This window comes from Styela clava, chromosome 15 (genome assembly GCF_964204865.1).
Source record: "Styela clava chromosome 15, kaStyClav1.hap1.2, whole genome shotgun sequence".
In the NCBI taxonomy this organism is placed as follows: domain Eukaryota; kingdom Metazoa; phylum Chordata; class Ascidiacea; order Stolidobranchia; family Styelidae; genus Styela; species Styela clava.
The window spans coordinates 3,455,001-3,460,000 of NC_135264.1; the positions used below are offsets into that span (position 1 = coordinate 3,455,001).

The window sequence follows — 5,000 nt, forward strand, 5'->3', positions numbered from 1 at the left end:
GTGCAAGCATACTAACCTAACCCTAGGTAAGGCATGTCAGAGCGAAAGACAGTAATTTCGAATGAGCCAAGAAAGAGCGGTGCGGGGCCGGTCGGAGCGCACCCTTTTCTCGGTGGCTGGCGGGCGAGAGAGTGCTGCGTCGCCGGCATCGGCGTCGAAAGAAGCCGAGCCGAAAAAAGTTAAAGTACAAACGTGCAAGCATACTAACCTAACCCTAGGTAAGGCATGTCAGAGCGAAAGACAGTAAACTCGAATGAGCCGAGAAAGAGCGGTGCGGGGCCGGTCGGAGCGCACCCTTTTCTCGGTGGCTGGCGGGCGAGAGAGTGCTGCGTCGCCGGCATCGGCGTCGAAAGAAGCCGAGCCGAAAAAAGTTAAAGTACAAACGTGCAAGCATACTAACCTAACCCTAGGTAAGGCATGTCAGAGCGAAAGACAGTAAACTCGAATGAGCCAAGAAAGAGCGGTGCGGGGCCGGTCGGAGCGCACCCTTTTCTCGGTGGCTGGCGGGCGAGAGAGTGCTGCGTCGCCGGCATCGGCGTCGAAAGAAGCCGAGCCGAAAAAAGTTAAAGTACAAACGTGCAAGCATACTAACCTAACCCTAGGTAAGGCATGTCAGAGCGAAAGACAGTAATTTCGAATGAGCCAAGAAAGAGCGGTGCGGGGCCGGTCGGAGCGCACCCTTTTCTCGTTGGCTGGCGGGCGAGAGAGTGCTGCGTCGCCGGCATCGGCGTCGAAAGAAGCCGAGCCGAAAAAAGTTAAAGTACAAACGTGCAAGCATACTAACCTAACCCTAGGTAAGGCATGTCAGAGCGAAAGACAGTAATTTCGAATGAGCCAAGAAAGAGCGGTGCGGGGCCGGTCGGAGCGCACCCTTTTCTCGGTGGCTGGCGGGCGAGAGAGTGCTGCGTCGCCGGCATCGGCGTCGAAAGAAGCCGAGCCGAAAAAAGTTAAAGTACAAACGTGCAAGCATACTAACCTAACCCTAGGTAAGGCATGTCAGAGCGAAAGACAGTAAACTCGAATGAGCCAAGAAAGAGCGGTGCGGGGCCGGTCGGAGCGCACCCTTTTCTCGGTGGCTGGCGGGCGAGAGAGTGCTGCGTCGCCGGCATCGGCGTCGAAAGAAGCCGAGCCGAAAAAAGTTAAAGTACAAACGTGCAAGCATACTAACCTAACCCTAGGTAAGGCATGTCAGAGCGAAAGACAGTAATTTCGAATGAGCCAAGAAAGAGCGGTGCGGGGCCGGTCGGAGCGCACCCTTTTCTCGGTGGCTGGCGGGCGAGAGAGTGCTGCGTCGCCGGCATCGGCGTCGAAAGAAGCCGAGCCGAAAAAAGTTAAAGTACAAACGTGCAAGCATACTAACCTAACCCTAGGTAAGGCATGTCAGAGCGAAAGACAGTAAACTCGAATGAGCCAAGAAAGAGCGGTGCGGGGCCGGTCGGAGCGCACCCTTTTCTTGGTGGCTGGCGGGCGAGAGAGTGCTGCGTCGCCGGCATCGGCGTCGAAAGAAGCCGAGCCGAAAAAAGTTAAAGTACAAACGTGCAAGCATACTAACCTAACCCTAGGTAAGGCATGTCAGAGCGAAAGACAGTAATTTCGAATGAGCCAAGAAAGAGCGGTGCGGGGCCGGTCGGAGCGCACCCTTTTCTCGGTGGCTGGCGGGCGAGAGAGTGCTGCGTCGCCGGCATCGGCGTCGAAAGAAGCCGAGCCAAAAAAAGTTGAAGTACAAACGCGATGCTAATGAGCGAGCCGTTGTCTCGACTAATATGTAGGGGGCGTTCGATCGAGCGTCTGGCTTGAGCGCTTGTCGGCCTAGCAGAACGGTTGCATTGTTATGCCCGGGTTTTAGGCACCGCTGCAGGCGGCCGGCAGAGCTCTTGTTTGTGCGAAACTGAATGGATCGAGCCCGAGAGAGGGCGAGCAAAGAAAAAACGCAAATCGCTCCGCCTGGCACTGCCGGCGAGAGCGTGGACGTCGCGGCCAGCGACTGTCGAAGCTGAGTACGGCCGCAGGCGATCGCCTCGGTCTTAAACGAATGCGACGAGCACGCGCCGGGCAGCCCAGCAAGGGCCGAGCGCAGCTGTCGCAGCTATCTGGTTGATCCTGCCAGTAGTGATATGCTTGTCTCAAAGATTAAGCCATGCAGGTGCAAGTACGAGTTCTCGTAAAGCGAAACTGCGAATGGCTCATTAAATCAGTCTTGGTTTATTTGGTCTCGTAAGCGAAGTGGATAACTGTGGTAATTCTAGAGCTAATACATGCATTAAGCGCCGACTTCGGGAGGCGCGCTTTTATCAGATCAAAACCGACCGGGTTCGTCCTGTGACGTTTGATGACTCTGGATAACCACGCGGATCGTACGGTCTCTGCACCGACGACGTATCATTCAAGTGTCTGTCCTATCAACTGTCGAAGGTACGCTACGTGCCTACCTTTGTGATAACGGGTAACGGGGAATCAGGGTTCGATTCCGGAGAGGGAGCCTGAGAAACGGCTACCACATCCAAGGAAGGCAGCAGGCGCGCAAATTACCCATTCCCGACACGGGGAGGTAGTGACGAAAAATAACAATACAGGACTCTAACGAGGCCCTGTAATTGGAATGAGTACATCCTAAAACTCTTAACGAGTATCCATTGGAGGGCAAGTCTGGTGCCAGCAGCCGCGGTAATTCCAGCTCCAACAGTGTATGCTAAAGTTGTTGCGGTTGAAAAGCTCGTAGTTGGATTTTGGGCGAGCGCCGCCGGTCCGTCGCAAGGCGTGTCACTGGTTGCGTTCGCCTCACCTTCGGTTCTCCGTCGGTGCTCTTGACTGAGTGTCGGCGGTGGCCGATAAGTTTACTTTGAAAAAATTAGAGTGTTCAAAGCAGGCTGTTCGCCTGCATAGTGTTGCATGGAATAATGGAATAGGACCTCGGTTCTATTTTGTTGGTTTTCGGAGCACGAGGTAATGATTAAGAGGGACAGACGGGGGCGTCCGTACTCTGCCGTTAGAGGTGAAATTCTTGGATCGGCGGAAGACGAACTACTGCGAAAGCATTCGCCAAGAATGTTTTCTTTAATCAAGAGCGAAAGTCAGAGGTTCGAAGACGATCAGATACCGTCCTAGTTCTGACTATAAACGATGCCAACTAGCGATCGGGAGGCGTTACCATGACGACCTTTCCGGCAGCTTCCGGGAAACCAAAGTCTTTGGGTTCCGGGGGAAGTATGGTTGCAAAGCTGAAACTTAATAGAATTGACGGAAGGGCACCACCAGGAGTGGAGCCTGCGGCTTAATTTGACTCAACACGGGGAAACTCACCCGGCCCGGACACAGGTAGGATTGACAGATTGAGAGCTCTTTCTTGATTCTGTGGGTGGTGGTGCATGGCCGTTCTTAGTTGGTGGAGCGATTTGTCTGGTTAATTCCGATAACGAACGAGACTCTGGCATGCTAAATAGTTACGCGACCTTCTCGGTCGGCGTCTAACTTCTTAGAGGGACTAGTGGCGTTTAGCCACACGAGATTGAGCAATAACAGGTCTGTGATGCCCTTAGATGTCCGGGGCCGCACGCGCGCTACACTGAGTGAAGCAGCGAGTGTCTAACCTAGGCCGAAAGGTCCGGGTAACCCGTTGAACCTCATTCGTGATTGGGATAGGGACTTGCAATTGTTTCCCTTGAAAGAGGAATTCCCAGTAAGCGCAAGTCATCAAATTGCGTTGATTACGTCCCTGCCCTTTGTACACACCGCCCGTCGCTACTACCGATTGAATGGTTTAGTGAGATCCTTGGATCGGCCCCGTCGCGGCTGGCAACGGCCGCGTCGGCGTGTCGAGAAGACGATCAAACTTGATCATTTAGAGGAAGTAAAAGTCGTAACAAGGTTTCCGTAGGTGAACTTGCGGAAGGATCATTGCCGAAGGTGGTGGTAGGCCCCGGCCGACCGCGCACTTAATTGTCTTTGGGTGCCGCCGAGAGGGCGGCCGTCAATCGGGGTTCCGCCCCGTGCGACACGCGTAACACGTTGGCATAGCAAGGCAGCCGAGTGCGATGGTGGCTTCTGGGCACCGCGCTCGATGTGCCGCCGGCCCAGCCCGGCGGTCGCTCGGCGCCGTTTGTTGGTGTTTTTGTGCAGTTGTTGTCGGTGGTGGTTTTGTGGTCGATCCCACAGTGTGACGTCCGCGCGCTTCGGCGCCGGGCGAAACGTCGAGGACGACTCTTAACGGTGGATCACTCGGCTCGCGAGTCGATGAAGGACGCAGCCAAGTGCGAGAAGTAATGTGAATTGCAGAACACATTGAACGTCGACCTTCTGAACGCGAATTGCGATCTCGGGTCAATCCCGGGACCGCGTCTGCCTCAGGGTCGCGTTCGTCCTCACCCGAGGGCCGTCGCCTGGCCTCTGCGAAGACGGCCGGGCGTCGCCCCAAGTTGAAGCGGTCGCCGAGCTTTCTCGGCGCGACCGCGTGTCCCGTACACCGCCGGCCCCTCGACGTGTTCAACTACGTTCGAGGGGCGGGTCCAGGTCGGTCGGTCCGGTCACGAGATCAAGACCGACCGTGGGCCAAGGCGGCGACGGTACGCGCTCGGTCGGCGCCGGCGGCGACGACTTGCGATGCCAGCGGGCCGTGTAAGAAGCGGCCCGCTTGACACATACGACCTGAGTTCAGGCGAGAGCACCCGCTGAATTTAAGCATATTATTAAGCGGAGGAAAAGAAACCAACAGGGATTCCCTGAGTAACGGCGAGTGAACCGGGAAGAGTCCAGCGTCGAATCTGCGCGCTTTTCGAGCGCGCCGAGTTGTGACGTACGGAAGTCCCAGTGCGGCTGACGGCGAGCGCCGGTGTCCTTCTGATCGAGGCCTCGTCCCACGGCGGGTGTTAGGCCCATAGGGGCGCTTGCCTTGGCCGCTTCGGGTCTTCTCGGAGTCGGGTTGTTTGGGAATGCAGCCCAAAGCGGGTGGTAAACTCCACCTAAGACTAAATACGGTCGCGAGACCGATAGCGGACAAGTACCGT

At 56.0% G+C, this 5,000-nt stretch overlaps 2 non-coding genes and 1 pseudogene across 2 annotated transcripts; all 3 read left to right on the forward strand.

Moving 5' to 3' along the window:
* Positions 1-2,087: 2,087 nt before the first annotated feature.
* On the forward strand, positions 2,088-3,897 carry LOC144413386 (small subunit ribosomal RNA). Its single transcript, XR_013469420.1, has one exon. It is a non-coding gene; the product is annotated as a small subunit ribosomal RNA (ribosomal RNA).
* Positions 3,898-4,195: 298 nt separating this feature from the next.
* On the forward strand, positions 4,196-4,349 carry LOC144413241 (5.8S ribosomal RNA). The gene has a single exon (XR_013469278.1). It is a non-coding gene; the product is annotated as a 5.8S ribosomal RNA (ribosomal RNA).
* Positions 4,350-4,637: 288 nt separating this feature from the next.
* Positions 4,638-5,000, forward strand: part of LOC144413506 (large subunit ribosomal RNA) — a 3,695-nt pseudogene continuing 3,332 nt past the window's right edge.